At 35.0% G+C, this 26,357-nt stretch overlaps 1 pseudogene; it reads right to left on the minus strand.

The window, feature by feature from the left end:
* Positions 1-1,306: 1,306 nt before the first annotated feature.
* On the minus strand, positions 1,307-18,359 carry LOC149207425 (glutamate synthase 1 [NADH], chloroplastic-like; annotated as a pseudogene).
* Positions 18,360-26,357: the final 7,998 nt, after the last annotated feature.

Here is a 26,357-nt window from a genome sequence, read left to right on the forward strand (position 1 = left end):
AGGCTTTCATGGAGATGGTTATACCAATGTCTAGAATCTAGAGAGTAACATTTTCCCACAATTTACTTTCAAGTATCCACATCAAGTCCCTTAACACCATCTTTTAATATCCATGACAATGCAATAATAGATTATGGAATATGGATTAAGGAAAACATATGACTCTATTATGTTCAAGCAATGTGAGAGAGAGGCATCTTGGACCTTGAAAACAAATGTCAATGGAAAATTTTCCACCAGCAGAATATTTCCTGCTGCAGTGAAGAAGTAAATTAATAGCTAACAATCACCAATATATATGTGAAAACAATTTTAGGGAAACAAGTAGTGGCTACCACATTTTCATCTTTGTAGGGACATCTCCATTTCACATGGTAGAGTAAAGAAGGCATGATCAAAATATAAAGGCTCTATCTGAAGAATACCCTAAAAGGATCTAGACCTAATCCAAAAATAGATGTCAAAACTCTACTAACACACTATATTTTGAGGGGAACCTCGATTCTACCACCAATATATTTGGAGTACTTGGTAGGGAATCAAGATTGTCAATCCTAACTTTCTGTGGGAGAAAACATGTGCCAGAATGTTAGAATATCTGCTCAAAGAAAAGGTAACTAAAACTGATAAATTCCCAATTTTGGATTTTATAGCTAATCAATGTTGAACTCATATGATAATTTTTAAACTAAACAACAATACTCACTTGTAATTTCTTTTTACTTTTAAAGGAAGAGAATGATTTCTTAAAACTAGCCATTACTATCCTTTTAACAAAATCTACAATGCATGTTTCTATTATGGATTGGAAAAATTTATTTCATGGATCAATATAAAGGCCAGAATAGTAAGATGTGTAACCAGAAGGAAACCATTTCCAAGTTTGATAAGGTCTTCCTATCACCCGTCACAACAACATTGCTGAAATCAAGAAAGGATCATCAAATATGTAATTGCAATAATTTTCAAATTTGTTTGCTGAAGACGAATTCATAGTAACATCATAGCCACTATACATAGGAAGAAAATGGGATATAGATTTAAAGTATGAAATGTCCACTGGGACTGAAATGTATCGTATAGACCCCTTTTCAATCACAAAGTACTTGAAACAGGTAATTGATGCTTCCAAAAGACCCTCCTTCTTAGTATTAATGAATATCAATGTGAGACACTTGAAGAAAAGCATTTGACCTTTGATTCCTTTCACAACTTCAATAACAAGGCATGTGAATGGCCTATTAAGCATGTTGTTGTCATTATCTCTGGGATTATGAATTTTTACAAAAGGTTTCCCAGGGGGAAATTATGTTTTGAAAGTGAACATTGGGCGTTTATCATTGCACTCCACTCTATCTTCAAAACTTGTAATCAACTGGTCTTCCTTCATCACAAATTTATTTATCATGGTAGTTTCTAGTCTTTGTTAAACAATGGCCCAAATAACAAGTGATTTTCCATGTCTATAGTCACTAGTAACAAAAACACCATCAAGAGTCACTACAAAATTACCAAAGTTGGCTTTGAAATTTGACCTGTTATCCCTTTCCATATCAAGCTTCTCTACAATAATTTATTAAACCAAATAAAAAACTAAAATTAGAGTGAGGAGGTAAATGGAGGAATTCTAGAAAATATGGTGTGTATGTCCAATATATTTTAGACACATACTATAAATTTTGAAAATATGTGTATTCAATGTTATGGATTGGGAAGGCTGCAATATCACTAAATTACTCAATTTTCAAAAGAAAAAAACATAGTCGAACAATGAATGTTGTCAACTAAATTCAGATTCGACTTGAATCATTAGATTATGCTGATCAATAAAAAATTAAAGTTTATATCACCTTAGCATCATCTTTGATGCTTAGAATAATATAGCTTACCTGTTCTAGTCCAAGAAATCCCATTGCTAAGAAAAAAAGTTATGCTTCTATAATCTCCTTTGTGCCCTCCATCTCTTTCAACTAGAACTTTCCACTCTCATATTTTTCCCATTTTACCTTGATCAATTCAATCCCTTTCACATTTCCATTATCATCATCAATAAAAAAAATTGTGAACACTTCATATGACCTGGGATCTTTACCGAACTTGGTAATAGCTTCCTAGTGGCCATAATCTACTCAGAAAACCTTAGGCCACTACCAAAAAGTGAACAAAGGCCCATAATTATGGAATTGTACTAGCATACAACATGCTACAAAATAATAGATAACTAATTTTTATTTAGATGAAGATGAACAAAGACAAACCTAAGGCCAAAGATTCCCAGGAGCATGAGAATTAGGGGGTTGTGGAAGGAGCTCCAAATTCACAACATCGCTACATCAATGTCTTATGGTTATTGCTATACAATCAGTTCCAATGTCTCCTCCTCCAGTAACAACAACCCTTTTCCCTTTCACAGAAACAAACTCTCCATCATGCAATCCACTGTCCAATAAACTCTTGATATTTGAATGAAGGAACTCCATAGCAAAATGTATTCCCATTAATTCACGACCAGGCACATGAAGATCCTTGAAATATATATATATATATATATATATATATATATATATATATATAAACTAAATTTACACTATACAACATGGGCCTTGACTCCTATGGGAAAAATCTAAATTGAAATCAAATATAGAAAGTGTACCTTGGTTTTGTTGCACAACATGCCAAAAGAAGAGCATCATTTTCAGCGCGAAGGTTCTCCATAGAGAAAGATATTCAAATCTAACGTTTTCATTTATAACAAAATTAGCACCTTCCTCTACCATCACATCAACATGTCGCTGGATAGCATCAAGTTTGTTTTTTTTCATATTAGGAATTCCATACATCATCAAACCTCCAATTCGATCAACACATTTGCAAACAGTGACAGAGTTCCCATGAGCTATATTAAGTTGATCAACAACACCCAAACTAGTTGTCCCACTACGCACTATTGCAACTTTCCTTGTACACCCAATGGACCATCCATATGAATATCTAGTTAACCACATCATAGAAAACAAACATATTATTTTGAAAATGATAAGCATCATAAGAATAGCATTAAGAATTATAAAGGAAGAACACATACCCTATCCTCTTCTCAGATGGACGTGGAACCATCCAACCTTCTTCAAAATATTTATCAACGATGGCACATTTAATACTTTTAATAGATACTAGATTTTCAATTATTCCTAGTACACACACGCCTTCACAAGGGACAGGGCATACACGTCCAGTGAATTCCAGAAAATTATTTTTTTCCAACAGCTAGTCCAATGGTTCTCACCAATTCCCTTAGTGCGCTAATTCATTCCACTCAGGTATTTTTTTCCCAAGATTACATCCATTGTTATCCTGCATGGAGGAAAAAGTTTCACATGTTCAAAATATAAACAAGTTTACAATGTAGCAAAACAAAAAATATACATGGAGATGGAATGTAATTAAGAAGCTTTATAATATACAAAAGGTCAAACACTCAGACAATGAATATAAATTATAACATAGGAAGTTTGAATTGTATAACTACATTATGTTTCACTTTCTATTTTAATAAATAATTAGGGGAAAACAAATGATGTATGGACTATAACTTGATGAAAAAAGGGGGTTCCACAATTAATACACCTAGTTGATTCTGTCTTCAGTAGTGTCCTTGGAGTTTTTTCCTCAACCACTTATTTCCAATCATTCACCCATGCTGCAACATCTCTATATGCAAGACTCTCACATTCATACATCAGAAAACCATGGTGCTTAACTACATTATCTATTTTTGTATGTCTTTGTGCCACCACTTTCTCTTCACTTTGTTGAAAAATAGATCAAAATGTTAACCACATGACCAAGCCATCACACTCAACATTTATCCAAATTAATATTTGATGATGATGTCAAATTATTTAAAAGAGTCAAGGATTTTATACGATGGAGTTATATTTGATGATGATATACATTGTATACAATTCGAATTAAAAATAAACAAAAAATGAGTTGAACTACATGAAAATGTACCTTGTAAGCCTTGTCATTTTTTTTATGTTGATTTGAAGAAACTTTTTCCATCCTCTTCAACTCCTCCAAGGCATATTTCTTCATCAAGTCAGCCTACCCTACTTCCTTCACAGTATTCCTAGCCTTCATTTCTTGCAACACTCTTTTATAGTATCGTGGGAATACTTTCACAAACTTTGGGAGGAAATCTTCAAATTCAACAAGGACTTTTCTTGCCAACTAACTGTTAGAGTGACGCCAGTGTTTTTATATCATCATCTTCAGTGTCATGACATCATCTTCCTCTTCAAAATTTCTAAGTTCTACCAACTCGATATTGCATCTTGAATCAAATTTTCCATCAACATTAAGAGTATAGGAAATACCTCCACTCATTCTAGCTACAAAATTCCTCGTAGTGTCTCCAAAAATGACCACAATTCCACCAACCATGTATTCACATCCATGATATCCTACTCCTTCAAACACTTCTTTTGCACCTTTATTCCTCACAAAAAAACTCTATGCTTCCATACCATTGAAGTACACTTCTCAACTTGTTTCCCCATATAGAGAAACATTCCCAATGACAATGTCTTCTTTAGGACCAAACTAGATTCTTCTATGAGGGTAAACCATGATCTTTCCTCCTAATAAACCCTTACAAACATAATCATTTATGTCCCCTTTCAACTCTAGGGTAACACATGAACAAAGCAATGCCCCAAGGCTCTAACCTACATTGCCTCTTATTTTACACGAATCGTGTTTGTGGGAAAACCCATCATATTTTATAAATTTTTGTAATGTCATGGCTAACCATCGTACCAAAATATCTATTGAAATTTATTATGGACATCTCCATGTAAGAAAGTATACCTTTCTCTAGAGTTTCCTTTGAAACCTTGATCAGCTCTTGGTCCAAGGCCATATCCAAACCATAATCTTGAGCTTGAACACAATATTGAGCAACTTATAGGTGAATCTTTGTTGCAGGCCAAAGTAGAAAACAAATATCAATATTTTCAAGCTTCTCATTACTGTCTATAACATCTTTATCCATATCTAGCATATTTTCACTACCCAACATCTCCTTTACTATTTTGAAACCCATATCAAACATACGTTCACAAACCTCTTTGGCAAGCATGAAGAAGAAATTAATGACATGTTCTAGTTCTCCTACAAATTTTCCCTTAAAATAGGGTCCTGAGTAGTAATACCAACTAGACATGTGCTTTTATGACGTTTGTGCATCATGATGCAACCCAAACTAATAAGGGGTGATGTACTAAATGAAACTCTTCTACACCAAGGAGAGTAGTTGCGACAACATATCTTCATGTTTTTAGTTGACCATCTATTTGTATAACTATACGACCATACAAGTCATTAGGCACCAATGTCTGATGAGACTCCACTAGTGCAAGTTCCCATGGTAGCCCAACATCTTTTATTCTTGTCTAGCAAGATGCTCCGACACCACCATCACGTCCTAAATAAATACATGGTTTGAATGGGGCTTTAATACACCACTTTCTATCACTCCATCTCTAGCTTCAGAGACTAGTGTTATGCTGACTCTAGCTTCTGGATTAGGATTCTACAGAAAAATCCATCAAAATAGTTAGATATGTCTTTCTCACCTTCTATAACTGAAAACTTCATATTTTGAAAATGAAACCTTAGAACATGTAAAGGTCCCTAGCATTTTTTTGAAAATAAGGCAGATCTTTTTGATGAAATTTGGTTGACAACCCTTTTAGGAGATGTACATTTCATTGTTCAGGCTAACAAACATTGGAAATTGTGTGTGGTTCAAGAAAAGTGGGATTGGGAAGAAAGATAATACTCAAAGAAACCTCCAAATTCCATACCATTTAGATAAAAGTTGTGCCTATGCATTTCATGTCGGAAAAAAAATGGCCTTACTAGTGATTTAAGCATAAATTATGAAATTCATTTTGCACAGATTAGTTGATAGAACTACATATAAATTTCAGGAACAAATCCTTCTAATCTTCAATTGGAATGCCCAACCCATATCCTTTTAGGATATCCCAAGGCATGCTAAATTCTTAGACCATTGTAAGAATTGAATAAAAATAAAATAACACATAAGAAAACGATGTGTATAAGTTCTTTAAAAATCAAAACCAAAATTCTTCAAGTCTAATCTCTATAATTACCTTAATATCATAAATAATTTGTGCAAGATATTCAATAGAATAAATATCATGATGTGGAGGGCTAATAAACCCCACATTGATATTGAATTTCTTGTAACTGCAATATCACCAATGACTTTATGGCCATCAAGTTCACCACCCTCGCAAATATTTTCACCTTGTAGAGGAACATTTAAAATAAATGTTAATAGAAAATATCCATTGTAATGCAGGAAGGAGCCTTCACATGCATACCTAAAAGTATACCATGAACAAAAAATAATAAGCCCAACAACGTGTCTTGGAAATAAGTGCAAATCGTGATGCTATCATAGGAGAAGTGCTCTCCCAAACTGCCACCAATATCATTAATAAATGACCTTATGTAGACTCCTTTAAAATAAAATTCCATAGTTGAGCCATCTTAATCTGAATTTCATCTGCATTATTCCACTTCCATCTTGTTTGATTTCACTTCCTTTAGGATTCACCGATCCATCAGGGAGTTGTCCTAACCACAATGGATTCTCTCGTCCTTCACTTGAGGCACTTAAAAACAAGGCAGAAATAAATATTAATACTGATGGTGCATGAAAGAGATCAGTCTAAGGTATCTTTCAGTGTCTTGTTTTCATAAGTAAGAACACATGAAGGATTACTAATTATTATTAGTTGTTGGAATTTTTTTTCTTATCCTAATGTTGTTCCAAAAGATAGATGAATATGGAGACCTATATTATATTTTCCTCCAATTTTATTGATTGCAATAGCCAAATTTGTATGAGCCTCTGGTGAAAATAAACCATAACAAACAACAACTGTGAAAAATCACTTCACAATCTCACTAATCCCAAAGAAATATTCCTATCTGGTACTTAAATTTAAGCATCCCTCTCAAATTGCAGTGTTTGTTTAAATCCTGAATTATTTTATAGTATTTCTAATACACTACAACACTATTTTGGTGAGCTTCTTCTTAAAGATTTACAATGGCCCGTGGGTCATTTAAATGCACTTCACTATATTTACACCAGTGATGGTCACTAGGATTGGGAAAAGCATGTGCATCAACATTCCCTTTGGGTAAAATATGACTAGGAAATGCCAAATTATGTAAATAGAGTGTATCTTGAGCAAGAATATCAAATGTTTCCCCCTCCACTCGACTTGGTTTTCCCTAAAGCACCTTTGAACAAATTTTGATGAAAGTCCAAGTGCCTTGAAAATTTGAGCACCTTTGTCAGATGCCAAAGTAGAAATTCCCATCTTTCCTAAAACCTTCAACATGCCATATTTACTTGTTTTGATGTATTTCTGAACCAACTCTTTTTTAGTATGTAAGTTTCCATTCTTCTTTGGTGGGATTTTTCCATCAACTATAGTCTCCATATAGCTTCAATTTCTATGTAGGGGCATATAGCATCTTCTCCATACCCTACTAGCATGCAAAAATGATGCACATTTCGTGGCTCCCCTAACTCTATAACCAACCCAATTTGAGTTTTCTCTAACCCTGAGACAAGATGGTGATGCGCAACACCAACAACTAACAAAGAGCTAACAAGGACCTACTTGGATGATGTAGTTGCAAAAGTCAAGATTTGTTTAGTGACACTTTCATCCTTATTGGGGTTAGGAAAACTTAGCCACTATCTATATAAGAGAAAATATTGTATACAAATAACAATGATTAAAGTATATTTTGGCTATTATAATAACCATAAGAGACAAGCTGAGGAAGTAAAGGCATTTATAGTACCCACCTCTATTTGATAGCACTAGTAATTTGTAACCTTCACAAATTGCAAGGCAAGTCTTCGAGCATATCCTATCCAAGTTCTCCTCCAATCCTCTAGAGCCATGCTCTTTTGGAAATGTGATATCAAGCACTTTGGTACACCAATCTCAGTAATTCATTTTTATATTGCTTTTGTTTCCTCAATGGAAAGAATAGGACCTTTAAGAGAAAGTTGATGGAGCTACTTCTGACTAGTTTTTGTGAGATCCCCTTCTGGAGCAATCATGCATTCCATTGAGATGAAAATTTCTTCATGAATTAGAACAATAGGAGGGTTTATTACTTGAGCAAACATATGCTTGAATACTCAAATATTATTTTTGGTATATTTGACATCACAGCTAAAGGTGTATCATTCCCCATGGAACCAAGAGATTATGTTCCATATTTTTCCATAGGAAGCAACAACATTTCCAAATCCTTCGTTGTATTCCTGGATATTGAAATTCATATTTAAACAAATATCTCATAAAACATGAAAACATAAATTCAAAAATAAGTAATAGCATATTTACATGCAAATCACTTACCTGTAAGCCTTCAATGGTGACAAAAAGCTATATATTCCCATGTTTTCCATTGTATCATCCAAACCATCAACCTGTAAACCAATATAGTCAATAATCTATGGAAAGTTTATAGTTCACATCCAAGGTACCCAAGTTATATTGAGAGTTCATAAATCACCTTTACTAATCCAATAAATTGTTCATACACTTTATGCTTTTGGAAAAAAATTAGACAATATATTTGAGGGTAATCTTCTATCTCTTTATCCATTATGCATAGGGACATGACATGGAATAATTCTTTTTTAAGTATTTTTTAAGGCCTCATCGTTCACAATACCATGTTCTTCAAAATCTACAAGTAGCATCATGCCAAGATTAAGCCTTCCCTTTTGGACAATATCCTTAGGTGGAATGTCTACAACACCTAATTCACTCCAATGATAACTTGCCCATTCTAGGCTACATATATATGGCTAGTAAGTAGTCCATTACAGTCTAGAGTTGCTCCGAGATAACGACTATTAATGAATGCAATGTTCGAACATAATAGCAAGATTTACAGGGTTATTATCTATGTGATTGAAACTTGAAAAGCATGTGCCCATTAAAATAATTTTTTTATTTATTAATGAGAATAACTTGTATGCAATAGTATTGGAAGGTTTACGTGTAATACTTATTGAAAGTTTGGTCTGGAAAGGCATTACTAACTTGCTCCTGACTACAAGTTTAATCCTCCTTAGCTGATTAAGGTTCTGTCAATGAATATTTTCTGGGTTGATTGTGACATAACAAGAAATCCATTGCCTTGGAAAATTGTAGATGACTAGAATAAAAAATCATATTGGGAAATTATAAACCTCTCTTCTCAGTTCATCACCTCAAGTTATGTTTTCTGGCGATTTTTTGGAAATATCCATATTCGTTATAGTTTCATATCAATTTTTTAATTATGTAGTCTGAAAGTCACATTATTAGAAAAGAATGACTATTGAAAACACCATATGGGGTTTCAACGATTTAAATACTGAGATATAATTATTTAGACTGCAAGTAAGCTAGGTGTGGGGGGTGATTTTAAGATTTATTTAATTAAGTAGTTAAAAACCAAAATTTTAAATTTCATTATAGGTTTTTATTATTTAATTAAATTCTTTATATATGCAATTGGAGTTTTTATATCAGTGTCCCCTAGTAACCAAAATAGGTTAATGGGACCATAATATCTTTGGTAGAATTTAAAGGGAAAATAAAAGAAAATAAACAAGCAAGCCCAAATGATGCCCAGGAAGAAATCCGTAGAGAACCCTTTAAATCTAATTGAAACCTACAAAGAGAGCCATAGATATTTCCAAATAGTTAAGGGAACGAAGAATAAAGAGGTCAAAAACCCAGTTCCTAAGGAAAAATCATCTGGTAAATCTGTGATGTGTATTGTGACCTTGAGTTTGTTATGATCTAGGGGTTCTCAGAGCACATAGGGACATTGTACTTATTTTTATCAAGATTCTACTTATAGGATAGTCTATTCAATGTCGATCTTATATATTCAACACAATTGCAACTTTTCAACATGAGTTACAAGAAATAGTAAAGATCTTGGGTTCAAATAGATGAGAGAAATGTTTAAACCGAATGGAAGACATGAGTGACTATCAGGCTAAGAAACAAAAACTGTGTAACAAATAAAAATGCTCTACTTCTATTTTTACAACTTGGAGCGAAGGAATTTAGAGGTAAGCATGCATATACCATGGATTTGAGAAAATAGGCTTCCATTGGGATAGTGATAATAGACAAAAAAATTCTCCTTGGCTTGCAAATAAGCTCGCAGAGAACCTATATTCTAGTGTCAAAGGTTACCCACCATATCCACATGCCTCTCAAATTCATCCCTAGTCATCTTGTTAGAATTATTGAATCTCTTAACAGTTACAATCATTTTTTTCTCCATCAGAACCTTATAAGTTGTCCCTAGCCTTATAAATAGTGCAAAGATCAATGTTCTATGTTCTCTCCATAAATCAAGCAATTTTCACTCCTGCTATCATTATAAGAATGATAATTAAAATGTTTGAGGGATTTTTGAAATATTTTGTTGCAGACAACCATGCCTCCTTATGAGGATGAAAAAAGTAACAATTTTGTTGAATAATTTTGTTCAACCTTTCTATGGCTCAAGGGATTTGATAAACTCCAGCAAGGCCCTATTAATCTTAAGAAGAAATAAATTCTATTTGTAACCTCACCAATCTTAGCCATTGTTCTAGATTTATAAGATAGGATTAGCCCCCATGATATGCCATATCTGGAAGAGTCCATCATCCAAATCTAATAATGGTATCCAATATCAAAGCATATCTGAATTTATGCAAGCAAGAGTAACATGTATGCAATGGTATTAAAAGGTTTACATGCAATCCTTATTGAAAGGTTTACTCTTCAAAAGGTTGGCCTTGAATGGCCTTACTAGCTTGCTCCTAACTAGAAGTTTAATCCTCCTTATCAAGTTACGATTACACAAGTGAAGAATTTATGGGTTGATTGTGACATAACAAGTAGTCCATTTTCTTACAGAATTAAAGGTTCATAGAATAGACAACCATACTGGGCCATTATAAACCCCTCCTCTCAGAACATCACCTCAAATTATGTTTTGTGGTGATTTTCTAGAAACATCCATATTCATTTTCGTTTCATATCATGTTAAGTAACCAGCTCACAAAATAGAAGAAAAGATAGATTGACGACTTCAAAATCAGCCTCTTTGAGGGGTAAACATCCTTTACATTACACAAATGAATAATTATTCGATGATACAAATGACAAAACCTCCTTTCTATATATAGGATTCTAAGGGGTCACAATATAATGAAAGATGACATAACAATAATAATATAAGGGCACAACAATAACAATAGTGGGCTTCCATGGGGCACAATAATAACAATATGGGGACAATAGGGGTACAAAAATAATAATAAGGGCTACAATGACAATAGTAATGGGGGAATAACTAGTATTATAGGGACCTAACATGCTTCTCTCCTTCAAAAAAGTGTTGTCCTCAACGCTTGAGTAGTTTTGGATGCTTCTGTATAAAATTCTCACCCTCCCATGTGGAATATTCAATGGGTAAGTTCTTCCACTTAATGAGATACTCCGAAATTGATCGATTTCGTAGCTGTTGAGTTCTTGTTTTTGTCACTACTTCAGGTTTGAAAATGATTTTCCTTCCTCATCAAGTTTTGGTAATATTGTTTGAACTAGAAGTTTGTCACCTATAACCTTCTTTAAGCATGAAACATGGAAAATTGGGTGCACTTGGGAAGCTGCAGGAAGCTCCAATTTGTATGCCATAGTACCAATATTCCGCAACACCTTGTACGAACCATAATACTTTGGTGATAATTTATTATCCTTCTTAGCTTACTTGAGGGACATTTTTTTATATGGTTGTATCCGTAGGAATACCCAGTCACATACATCAAAAACTATTTCGTTGCAATGTTGATATGCCTGTTGTTTCATTCTATTCTGCGCGAAAGTGAGGTTATCGTTTAAGAGTTGGAGAACTTGTTGTTGATGCTCAATGTGATCTTCCACTGCTTGAACCTTAGAATTTTCTCTTAAATATGATGTGATGGATGGTGGATGATATCCATAAAGTGCCATAAATGGGGTCATTTTTGCTACAGTATGGAAGGAAATGTTATACCACCATTCAACTTGAGGCAACCATTTGACCCATTGTATCTATTTATCAGATACAAAGCATTGAAGATATCCTTCCAAACATTTGTTTACTATCTTAGTTTTCCCATTAGATTGAGGATGATACGATGAGATATGAGCTAACTAAGTACTAAGACAAGAAATAATTATGTCCAAAAATTTCCAGTGAAAATGGGATCTCTGTGACTTTACAATAATCTTTGGGTTTCCATGTAGCTTTTGAATTGTTTCCATAAATGAAGTAGAAACTGTATTGGCTTTAAATGGATTAAATAATGCACAAGTGTGCATACTTGGTAAGTCTGTCAACTGCCACCATGATGATGCTCTTTCCTTTGGACTTGGGTAAGCCTGTGATAAAATCCATTAAAACCTCCTCCCAACATTGGCTTGGAATGGATAAAGGTTGTAATAGACCTGGGGTCTTGTTCCAAATTTATTTTGTTGGAAAACCAAACATTCTGCCACAAACATTTGAATATCCAATTTAAGGCCATCCCAAAAAAAATCCTTCTTAACCCTCTGGTAAGTTTTTAAAAACCTTGAGTTCCCTCCTAAGGGAGAGGTGTACAATTCCATAAGAATATTTTGTTTGAGTTAGGAATTCATACATAGGTATAAGCAATCTTTGTACCATAATGAATCATTTTTCCAGCTAAAGGTATCAGATTTACTAGGATCCTGTTGTATCTTTTGAATGAGTTCCCACACTTCTTCATCATTCTTCCATTCATCCCTTGCTTCATTTATCCAATTTGGTTGGATAATAGAAATGGTGCAAAACAATGCTTCCACATCCTCATCCTTTCTTGAGAGTTCATTTGCCACAACATTTTTCTTCCCCTTTTTGTAGATGATTTCAAAGTCATACCCCAACATCTTTGTAACCCATTTTTGCTGCTTTTCTAAAGACAATCCTTGTTCTAAAAAGTATTTAAGACTATCATGATCTATTTTTAGCTTGAAGTATCTTCCCATTAGGTAGGGTCACCATTTCTTAAGTGCATGTAGTATTGCCAACATTTCCTTCTCATAAAGAGCTTTGTGTAAATACTTTCCTTTGATTGGACAACTTTCAAAAGCAATGGGTATTTCTTCTTGCATTAAAGTATCACCAATTCCATTTCCTAAGGCATCACATTCCACAATAAAGGTTTTTGTGAAGTCTGGCGTAGCTAAGACTACTGCTTGGCACATTGACTCTTTAAGATGTTCAAAGGCCTTCGTTGGTTTTGGAGTCCATGAAAATGCATGTTTCTTGAATAATGTTGTTATAGCTGCTACTATTCACCCATAATTCTTAACAAACTTTCGATAATACCCTGTCAACCCAAGAAATCTTCGCAGATGCTTTATGGATGTGGGGATTTTCCATTCCTTAATGGATTTTTTTTTTCTAGGGTCTACCTTCACACCTTCATGAGATACAATATGACCTAGATATTCCACCTCTTGTACTCCAAAGAAATAGTTGGAGCTCTTTGCATATAATTGTTTCTCCTCCAATAGTTTGAGCACCCTGTCAACATGTTGAACATGATCCTTCCAATACTTGTTGTAGATTAGTATATCATCAAAAAATACTAACTCAAATTTTCTAAGGAAGGGTTTCAAAATGGAATTCATCAAACCTTAAAATGTAGAAGGTGAATTGATAAGGACAAAAGGCATGAACACAAATTCATAATGACCCTCATGCATTCTAAATGTTGTTTTTTGAATGTCTTCAGTCTTAATTATGATTTGATGATATCCTGAACGAAAATCCGACTTGGTGAAGTAAATTAATCCATGCAATTCATCAAATAATTCATCAATGACAGGAATGGGAAATTTATGTTTAATAGTGAGCTTTTTGAGCTCCATATAATCCAAGCACATGCACCATGACCCATCCTTCTTGTGCACCAATACTACTGGAGTAGAGAAAGAACTTTGACTAGTTTGAATTATACCAACCTCTAGCATTTCTGCAACCATGCATTAAATTTCACTCTTTTGGGCATAGTGATATCTATAAGGCCTGATGTTTGGATGAACACTTTCTGGAATCAAATGAATAACATGATCATGATCACAAATAGGTGGGAGGCCTTTGGGATTCTTAAATACCTTGGAATTATTGTCCAAGACTTTTTGGAGATCTGGAGAAATACATGATTTCGATGTGGGAACCCCTAGCGAACATAATTGTCCAATTATGCCTAATTGTTCTTTCTTTAGAAGACTTTTCATTCTATTAGAGCTTATTATCTTTCCCTGTTTCCCTGTGATGCCCCTTAATTCAACTTCCTTTCCTTCCAAATAAAATTTCATGAAAAGTTCTTGAAAATTAAAAGCTATTGTACCCAAGGATTGTAGCCATTGGACTCCTAGTACAACATCAACACCACCCATTGGGATGGAAAGTATTGGGCTATTCAATACACATTCTCCCATGGATAGCTTCATATTATGGCACTTTCTAGAGCAATTTATGATTCCTCCACTTGCAACCATCACTTGACACTCTGGTGCTGGATATAGGAAGCAATTCAATTCCTTGGCTATCTTACAATGAATAAAATTATGGGTACTTCCCAAATCAATTAACACTATTACCTTTTTCTGCTTGATATGTCTTTCTATCTTGATAGTTTGAGGAGTGGTAATACCAGCCAATGCATTACAAGATATGGTCAGATTCATTTCTTCTTTGTCTAGGGTTTGTTCCTAGTGTATATCCTCTTCTTTTGACATTTCCTGTTCCTTTTCTTCCTCCTCTTCACAATGTATGTAAAATAATACCTTCTCATCACACTTATCACCTTTAGTGTATTTTCAATCACAATTGTAACAAAGCCCTTTTTGATGCAGGTTTACCCCCACTTACACCCATAGTATGCATGTAGAATGCATCCACACATTTGTCCCAGGTATTTAACTCTCAAAGGAGTTAAATCTTCAACCATCAATGGTTAAGGCCCTATTCATTAGTTCCTTTATATCGAAACTCAATCACCCTGCTTAAACCTCCTATCAGGACTATTTACCTCCTCATAACCTTCATTATCCCTTTTATTAAAGCCTTCCTCAAATCTCTCTTATCGGGATTGTTAAAACCCTTCGTAACCTTTATACAACCCTTTAAGCCCGCATATATATAACCTTTCCCTTTGCTAACCTTGGTTAATATATAATTATCATATAAAAGCTTCTATCGGCGCTCTTTTCCTTTACAAACCATTTACAAAGGAAAAACCCATTTACAAAGGAAAAACCCTGCAAACATACCTTTTGCCTTTCTATGGCCTCTGCACACTTTCTGAGGTTAACTTTATCGCAATCTGGGTATCGCTTCTCCGTGGCACACATCATACTCCTTCTGCTTTCCCGATATGAAATTATACCATTTTCTGGAATACACTGAAAAACAAAGGAAAACCTGCTTCGAACCCTTGAGCTAGACTTCAAAATTTATAAGCCCACGTTCAAAAATATCGTCGGGTCCACTCCTTCCAAATCTTATGTTGATCTACTCCGATCTATGCCTTCTCCAATCATCGATACCTTTTACCTTCGATTGTCGACACCTCTGATCTCTTCTTATTGGCTATCGGCACATCTCTTCATCACAATATTGCAAGTCTGAGGTTTTCAAGGCCCGATGCTAAAACACTTAAAATATTTGATGCGATCAGGCTCTCAGAGTTCGGTAGTTCAATAGGCCCGATTCCTCTCCACTGAAACGATGCAATGCGATAATGTTTCACCGATGTGACTTAATCCTGGCCATTGATCTTAAATATCCATTGGCTGCTGTGCAACCATACTTCACTTCTCCGTTCGATTTGTTTACTTAGATTTTACGTTGTTTTCAGTGGTTGCGATGGTTCCCAAGTTTCTTCAAAAGGTTCTGGACCTTCGCTATTTTGTTGAATTCTACCTGCAACCCTGTCACAGAACCTGCGAATTCATAGTTTACATTTAATTCAATCATTCAATATTCATTCACACACTTACAAAGTTCCCAAATGAACCTGTATGTATATAAATATGAACAACTGATGACAATCAAGACTTCGCTGTCTCTCACAGGCCTGTTCTTCAATATCGTGGCCTCATTCTCTACTCTGCCCATAGGCTTACATTTATATCAGAAAGCTCTGTTTAAGTAATTATGGTTCCATTCCTAAATCTATTGAACTGACTCCTAAATCCTCTCTATCCTCTATATCCACTTCTAATCTCCATTTAATCCTAATAACTCTCCTTAGTTCCTCGAATCAGGGAACTGTTTAAGAGTCCTAATTGACTTTTAAGTCTTTTGTCATTAATAACCACTCATGTTCTCCTTTATTACAAACCATCTCAAATTATCTAATTAATTCCTATTTTATGCACTCAAAAGCCTAAATATTAGATTAATTCATCACTTAGGAATCCAACTTCCTTAAAATACATGACCCCCTATGTCTACTTAATTACAATTATTTTCTCTTGGGTTGAATGCTCCTGCATCAGACTCCCAAAGTAGAAAATATTCATGATCTCCTGATCATGTGTCTTATGATCTTTGTCTTCCTGGATCCCATACTTTGTTCTGTAATTGTTCAAATTCTTTGCTTGTTTGTTGTTGCTGCATGTCTATTGTCTTCTGTTTCATCTTCCTTTCCTTGTCAATCAGGTTCAAGTTCTGATTGATCATCCTTCCTGCTGTTATTATTTTCCTCCATATGGACTACTTCATCATTAACCACAATAACTCTTCAATATCCATCTCTAATATGTCTTTGGGCTGGTCCATATTCTTCCATTCACTGTTACCTCTTTCTCTCTGCTTCAGGTTGTTTTCGTTGTCCACTAACTCTTCAAATTGCTGTTTATTTTCTTCTCTTTGAAGTTATCGGATTCTTACTTTTTCTTCTACTTTTGCTCTTGCTCAAACTTTTTATGCCCTAGTTATTGCTATAGACATTGATGTCGTTACTGCTCTCGGTACCACTATAGACATTGCTGCCACCCAAACTTCCTAAATATCTCTAAGGATATCTCCCTCTGCAACATCTAATTTCTTCATTGAATTCTAACTTTCCAGCATTATCTCTAGCAATTGAACATTTCTGGTCCACGGATTAAATTCTTTAATAGAATCTTCTTCCTTCATTTTTATTTGGCTGCTCAACTGTGCTAAATTTCCTCCAACATTTGCAACTAAACCTGCATTCACAAAACATTTCTTAAAATAAAAAACATAAGGCTTCTATGCTTCATTTTCCTTTGGCAACACTTTAATTTGCTGCTCTGTTTTCTCCTCCTCTATTAGCATATTAGTCTGCTGATTTGAATTCTCAAAAGAATTCATAAGACTGTCAATTAGCCTCTCCTCCACATCATCTATTTCAATGATTCCTCCCTGCTTTTGTTCACAATAGTGAAATTATTCTTCCTTAGCATGTTGTTGGTTAACTCTTCTTTGAAATTGTTTGATTCTTATTGCCTCCCTTTCGTCCTTACCCTCTTTTTTTTTAAGAACCTCCATATCATCTTCAAACAATTTTTGTCCTTCCCAATGACATTCATTTGATCATTTCTTTTGGACAACATTTCTTCAGTATTGATTGGAATAAGACTGCCATCCTCCTCCTCTACGACAGTTCTAACATTCTGCTGCCTACTCCCAGGTGACTCTTTTGTCTCCTTCTGGTTCTAAGATCTTGCCATATCAGTCTTGATCAGAACAGATTTGAGATTTGGTTCCTTCTCCCTGACAAACTCTAAAGTTTGTTCATTCTCCTGTGATGTACCTGCAATCATCTACAAATTATTAATTTTAAAATCATAAGACCTGTCGGTCTTACTCAACTCTTCAGTCATCACATTTCCTTGCTGCTTGGAATTTTCTACGTGATTCACATCCTCAAGCTCAACTTCATCTCCTTCCTTAACAAGGAATGGTTCTTGTCTTGTAAGAGCTCCAATTATTAATTTGTCAATGAGTAATTTCTGTTGTAACAACTCAATACTTTCCTCATTTGAGAAATCTTCTTCATCATACTTTATTGCTCTTGAGTACCTTTTATCCCCTAAAATACATTGCTCCTCATACTTCAGTTTAAGATATCTATTCAGCTTCACTTCAGAGTATTCATCTTCTGTAAGATACTCCTCCATGCTTTCGATAGCTTCACAAGACTGTCTATCCTCTCCTATGCATCCTGCAAGCACACCAAAATATTAGGTTCAAAAACACAAGGCCTAATGGTCTTATACATCAACTCTTCATGTTCTCCCTATTCTGGTTCAAAAATGGACTCTTCCATTTACAACTCAACTTCCTTGAGTTTTTCCCTTAGCCACTTTACTTGCTTTTGCTATAGCCTTCTCTACATCTCATGCCACTCCACTGGCTTCTTCCTTAATACCCAACCTTGTCTCTAGTTTTCTTCTAGCTGCATTGTTAACACACCAAGTTCTTTTATTATCTTAGCCAACTCCTTGTCAATCTCCTCTTGACTCAGTCTCTTGCCATTTTCTTTAGCATTCTTCTTCTCATATTTTCTACTGTGGCTTCTCTCTAAACCTTTGCTATGACTTCTAGTAGTCATCTTCTTCTCCTCTTCCTTCATAAGCTCCTCACTCATTTTTAATAAGCCTCTGCAACAACTAGTCCTCCTCACTACAATCCTACCTCACTAAGCTCTCCTCACTCAGTCTTTTGGTAAGCATGGGTCCTCTGTCTGGAACCTCCTCTTGAGCAACAGCTTTGCTCCTTCTAGGAATTTGCAATCTTTTACTCTCTATTGAGAACACTTCAATTGTCCTCTCTCTGTCCAACCTCTTGTTGGATTCTTCAGGTTCACTGCCACTTCTCCTTTAGAGTGTTTTCCTTACTTTGTCTTCAAGAACACATCTGGTTCTGATCTCATAGCTTCTCTTGCTGTCCTTTGCTGAGATGTTTCCTCCGCAAGCACAATCTTCGATTTCAATTTGAAACAAAAAACAATATCTTACCTCCAAAATCTATGTATGATCTTGTTCTCCCATTATTCTGCACTTGAATGGATTGTCCTCTATTTGGTCTCCAATTCCTCTTTCCTTCAAAACTTGTACTAAGAAATCTTGCTCTCGGTTTTCTTCAAGGAATCCTCTATTCTTGTCTACTCCAAGCCTCTGCTGGAACTGCTACAATCTCCTAAGAACTTCAAAAGTTCCCCTACAATTTTCTGTTGTAGCCTCTATCATTCATCAATTAACTTATCCACATTACCTTCTTCTGTGTGCAAACTCCTTTTCATAGGAAATCTTTCCCCACTCTAATTACAATTATGCTCTGATACCAAATGATGTAGGGTTAACCCCGCTTACACCCACAGTATGCATGTAGAATGCATCCACACATTTGTCCCATGTATTTAACTCTAAAAGGAGTTAAATCTTCAACCATCAATGGTTAAGGCCCTATTCATCAGTTCCTTTATATCAGAACTCAGTCACCCCGCTTAAGCCTCCTATCGGAACTATTTACCTCCTCATAACCTTCATTATCCCTTTTATTAAAGCTTTCCTCAAATCTCTCTTATCGGGATTGTTAAAACCCTTCGTAACCTTTATACAACCCTTTAAGCCCACATATATATAACCTTTCCCTTTTCTATCCTTGGTTAATATATAATTATCGTATCAAATCTTCTATTAGCGCTCTTTTCCTTTATAAACCATTTACAAAGTAAAAACCCCACAGACATACCTTTCGCCTTTCTACGGCCTCTGCACACTTTTCGAGGTTAACTTTATCGCAATTGGGGTATCTCTTCTTTGCGGCAAATAACATACTCCTTCTGCTTCCCCGATATGTGATTATATTATTTTCTGGAATACACCAGAAAACAAAGGAAAACCTGCTTCGAACCCTTGAGCCGGACTTCAAAAGTTATAAGCCCATGTTCACAAATATCATCGGGTCCATTCCTTCCAAGCCTTTTGTTGAACTACTCTAATCTCCTCCTTCTCCGATCGATGATACCTTTTACCTCCAATCGCCAACACCTTTGATCTTTGCTTATCAGCTATCAACACATCTCTTCATCGCAATATCGCAAGTCGGAGGTTTTCAAGGCCCAATGCTAAAACACTTAATAGCTCTCATGCAATTAGGTTCTTGAACTCAATAGGATTATAAATCCACCTTTATAAAATTTCAGATCTGGTTACAATATCAGAGTTCAGCAGTTCAATAGGCCCTATTCCTCTCCACTAAAACAATGTGATGCGATAGTGCTTCACCGATGCAACTTAATCCTAGCCGTTGATCCTAATGATCCAACGGATGTTGTACAACCATACTTCACTTCTCCGTTGGACTTGTTTACTTAGATTTTATGTTGTTTTTAGTGGTTGTGATGGTACCTCGGTTTCTTCAAAAGGTTCTGGACCTTCGCTATTCCACTAAATTCTGCCTACAACCCTATCACAGAACCTACGAATTCATAGTTTACATGTAATTCAATCATTCGATATTCATTCACACACTTACACAGTTCCTGAATGAACCTCTATATATATAAATATGAACAACTGATTACAATCAAGACTTCTCTGTCTCTCACAGCCCTATTCTTCAATATCATGGCCTCCTTCTCTACTCTGCTCGTAGGCTTACATTTATATCAGAAAGCCATGTTTAACTAATTCTGGTTCCATTCCTAAATCTATTGAACTGGCTCCTAAATCCTCTCTATCCTCTATATCCACTTCTAATCTCCATTTAATTCTTAAGAGCTCTCCTTAGTTCCTCGAATCAAGGAACTGTTTTAAGAGTCCTAATTGACTTTTAACTCTTTTGTCATTAATAACCACTCATGTTCTCATTTATTTGAGAGCATTTACAAAACATCTCACACTATCTAATTAATTCCTATTCTATGCACTCAAAAGCCTAACTATTACATTAATTCATCACTTAGGAATCCAACTTCCTTAAAATACATGACCCCTTATGTCTACATAATTACAATGATTTTCTCTTGGGTTGAATGCTCCTGCATCACTTTTTCTCCTTTTTCTTCCAATTGTTGTGGTGTCAACCTTGCAGGTTGTGGAAGGCTAGGGGCAGCAACACTTCCATATTTATAGTTGTGAGTGATAGGTTTCCTTGTTGCAATAATTTTTCATTCCATTTTTCTTGCCAACCTGAATGCCTTCTCCAATGAATCAGGTTCCCAAAGGTGAACCTCATGTTGGATGTTATCCTTTAAAGTCCCTATGAACACATCAATCCTATGCTCCTCTAGAATATATTTTACCCTTATATTCAATTTTTGTAAGTCCTCAATGTGCTCCATCATTGAACCCTTTTGTTTTAGATTTACCAATTGGCTAAAAAATGTGTTGTTTTTTGTATCGTCATAATGTGCTATCATTTCTTCCATAAAAATTTCCCAAGTGAAAGTTTTTTTTATGAGAGAAAAGCCATTGATACCATAAAAATTGATTTGGTTCCAAATATAAAGTTGCAATGTGTATATTTTGTGTGTTTTTCACATTATGGAGATCGAAATATTGCTCCATCTATAGTATCCATGTTACAGGATCCTTCCCATCAAACTTCCTCATATCGATCTTTGGAACATGGTGGGTCTTCAATCCACTATTAGAGTCTATGAAATCATGCTTAAAATTTTGTTTGCTCTCCTCATGAGTTTCCTTTACTACCCTTTTGCCATTAGTAAGCATTTCTTGTAGAAAATTGGTCAAATATGCCATCAAATCTTCCATGTTGCCTTTAAGTTTTTGTTCTATACCATCCATCTTAGCTTCCATGCATGTATTCAAATCTTCCATGTTTCCTTTAAGTTTTTCTTCTATACCATCCATCTTAGCTTCCATGCCTTTCTTTAAACTGTCCATCTTAGCTTCTGTTACTTTTTGTGAGAGTGAATTTTGTTGCACTTGGTCTTGTAATTTTGATATATCATGTTGCATTTCTTCCTCTTCTTCATGAGTCATGCTAGAGATTTCAGGTTTCTTACTAGGTGTTTCCATTTTATTTCTTCGAGGCATTAATTAATAATAATAGTGATTCACTATTCCCTTTGAATTCCTTCAAACTAATTCTTTAAACCAAACTTATGCAAAATTAAAAAAAAAACTACACACCTTTTTTCACTTTGTAGGAGATCGATATTGAATCTATTGTATCTCTCTAATTTCGGATATCTAAGGTCTAAAATTGCATCTTGTGGTAGCCCTCTGAGTCCTCTTTCCAACCCCTCAAGCCTGGTCAAGATTGGATTCTCCAAGGAAGAGTTATGCCAAATCTCCCACGATGTCCTCTTTGAAGCAGTGAAACCCTAGAATCCAAAGCTCTAATACCAAATGTTATGTAACCAGCTCAAAAAATAGAAGAAAAGATAGATCAACGACTTCAAAATTAACTTCTTCGAGGGGGAAACCTCTTTTACATTACACAAATGAATAATTCTTCGATGATACAAATGAAAGAACCTCCTTTCTATATATAGGAGTTTAAGGGGTCACAATATAATCAAAGTTGACATAGCAATAATAATATAAGGACACAAAAATAACAATAGTGGGCTTCTTTGGCGCACAATAATAACAATATGGGGACAACAGGGGTACAAAAATAACAATAGTAATGGGGGAATCACTAGTATTATAGGGACCTAACATATCATGTTTTTTTAAATATGTAGTATGAAAGTCACATTATTAGAAAATAATGACTTATGATAACACCATATGGGGTTTCAATGTAAACAATTATTTACTGCAAGATTTTATTATTTAATTAAATGATTTATATATGCAATTGGATTTTTGACATTAGTGACCCCTAGTAACCAAACTAAGTGAATGGGAGGGGAATATATTTGGAAGACTTCAAAGGGGAAAGAAAAGAAAATGTACAAGCAATCCCAAATGATGCCCATAAGGAAATCCGTAGAGAACCATTCAAGAAATGAAACCTACAAAGAGAGTCATAAATATTACCAAATGGTTAAGGGGATAGAGAACAAAGAGATCCAAAACCTAGCTCCTAAGAAAAAATAATTTGGTAAATTTGTGGTGTATTATGACTTGTTTGTTATGATCTAGGGGTTCTTAGAGCATAGAGGGAGACTGTACTTGCTTTTATCAAGAGTCTATTTCTAGGATGGTCTATTCAATGCTGAGCTTGTATATTCAACACAACTGTAGCTTATTAACATGGGTTATAAGAAATAGTAAAGGTCTTGAGTTCAAATATATGAGAGAAATGTTCAAACCCCATGGAAGACATGAGTGTCTATCAGGTTGAGAAACAAGAAAATGTGTAACAAATAAAAATTCTCTACTTCTATTTTTACAGCTTGAAGAGAAGACATTTAGAAGGAATCATGCACATATGTGGATGAGATAAAAGAGGCTTCCATTGGGATAGTGATAATAGACAAGAAGCTTCTCCTTGACTTGGAAATAAGCTCTCATAGAAACTATATTCTAGTGTGAAAGCTTACCCACCATCTCCTTATGCCTCTGAAATTCATCCCTAGTCACCTTGTTAGAATTCTTCAATCTCTTCACATTTACAGTTGTTTTGGTCTCCATCAAATCCTTATAAGTACTCCCTATCCATATAAGTAGTCCAAAGATTTGTGTTCTATGTTTTCTCCATAAATCAAGAAATTTTCACTGTCGCTATCAGTAGAAGAATGGGAATTAAAGTAGTTGAGGGATTTTTGAAATATTTTGTTGTAAACAACCATGCCTCCTTACCAGGAAGAAAAAAGTAACAATTTTGTTGAGTAAGTTAGGTCTACCTTTCTATGGCTCAAGATATTTGAGAAACTCTAGTGAGTCCCTTTTAAGATTAAGATGAACTTAATTCTATTTGTAACTTCACCAATATTATCCATTGTTCCAAATTTCTAAGATAGTATTAGCCCCCATCATATGCCATATCTAGAAGAGTCCATCATCCAAATCTAATAATGGTATCCTAGATCAAAGACAATATGAATTTAGGAAAGCAAGCATAACTTATATGTAATGGTATTGAAAGGTTTACATGCAATCCTTATTGAAATGTTTACTCTTCAAAAGGTTGGTCTTGAATGGTCTTGATGGCTTGGTCCTAACTAGAAGTTAAATCCTCCTTAGCCAGTTAAGGTTGCACCAATGAAGACTTTCTGGGTTGATTGTGACATAACAAGAAATCTAAGGCCTTGGTGAATTGCAAATTCTTAGAATAGAAAACCATCTTTTGCCATTATAAGCCTCTCTTCTCATTTCATCACCTCAAATTATGTTTTCTAGTGATTTTATGGAAACATCCATTTTCATTGTAGGTTCACATCGTTTTTTTAAATATGTAGTATGAAAGTCACATTATTAGAAAAGAATGACTTAAAACAACACCATATGGGGTTTCAATGGTTTAAATCTTGAGAAATAGTTATTTAGATTGAAAGTAAGCTGGATCTGTGATTAGGTTCTTAAAATTAGGCTCAAATCTTAAAGTGTTAGAATCTCTATAAACTTAGCTTCAGATTGAAGAACTCATCATCCTGATTCCAATGATATGAACGAAACTCGAATCCGAGCTCATATGTAGAAGTTAGAGCAAGTCAAATTTCATATTTGACTTGGACACATGGTAAGAGTGGATAACGTGGCAGGGTCCTTTAGAAAATGAGGAGGCACCATGTGGCAAGCCACCATTAGCCCCTACATTTTTCTAATTACATATTGTAGGTGGGTTGACGTTAAGAATTGGCCCTAGAATAGCCAGGGTGCGATGCGATAATCACATCACACATCACAATAGGGCAGGTAGGAAGGCATTAAATAATCAGACCTAACAAGGAAAATGAGATGATCACAATCGCACATCGGTGAAGGGAATTATTACAGATAATTGGCCCTCAGTGTACCCCGGTTACAATGCAATAATCGTAATCCCACTTCATAGAATACCAACACATATAAGACCTCCGATACTCTATTGATTGTGATTTGCTAAAGGATTACGAATGTGAAACGTTTATTGCTTTCGGTTAATATTTTCGTCGGGTCTGCCATATCGAAATCACACATTGCCCCACTTCGTTCATCGACCATTAGACTATCAGTTTTCCGTCGATTTTGATTTGCGATGGAACAATTGTTTCATAGATTATAGCCTATCGCATAGAATTTTTTTCACTCAGTAAGCACTTTTTTGAGATAATTTGTAGTAGCATGCCGGAAATGGGGCAATTTGTGGAGCGAATATTGGGAAAACAAGGGGAAGTCATAACTTCTTCAGTTTTCCTCCGAATTGGATGAAAAAAGAGGCTAGATAGCCATTTTTGGATACTCTGGAGTGATGGGAGCACGTTTCAGAAGCATTTAAGCATTGCAAACATATATTTTTACACTTTTGAGCATAATAGAGAGGCCCAAGCCATTGGAAGCTAGACCAAGGAGATGTAGCCCAAGAAGGGTGAACTCATTTATCATGTGCTTATTGTAATGTGTTTTTGATGAAGTTATGTACATGTTTATGTTGCTATATAGTTTCTTATTTATGATAAATTGCTCAACAAATTAACCTAAAACCTCTTCATTTCACTTGCAAAAATTCATGAATCCTTAAGCATAATGAAAGCATTTGTTTCATATTTTAAGGAGGATCTTAACATTGCAATGCAATATTCTAAATCAAATCGATTTGGTATCAGAGCTACTAGGTGTTGGAAATAATACTGAGAGGGGGGGGTGAATCAGTATTATATAATTCTTTTAATAAATCTTCTTCATTTGTTCTTTGAATTATTTTTGCATGTCAGTACCATAAAATAATGAGCATGAACAAAAGAAAACAGATAGTCACACCAAAGAACACAAGATGTAAGGTGGAAACCCAATGTGGGGAAAAAACCACCTGCTGCAATATGTCTCTATCTTCTTTCAAATTAGAAACTTCTTTTACAATGGATTTGTACTGGTGCAGTCCTTTACCAGTACGCAGGCTGCAACCTGCAGAGAGCTACAACTCTCTCTCGTTTTCCAGTTTCTCCTGGAAGCGAGCTACAACCCCCTACTTCTTTTCATACAAGGACCACTTTTCATAAATTTTCAAACTAAATCCATAAGCATCAATTGATCATCAAGTGTAAGAGAATT

The sequence above is a fragment of the Pinus tabuliformis genome, chromosome 1_2 (assembly GCF_031772625.1).
Source record: "Pinus tabuliformis cultivar Carrire ecotype Pingquan chromosome 1_2, CPIR1, whole genome shotgun sequence".
NCBI classification, from domain to species: Eukaryota; Viridiplantae; Streptophyta; class Pinopsida; order Pinales; family Pinaceae; genus Pinus; species Pinus tabuliformis.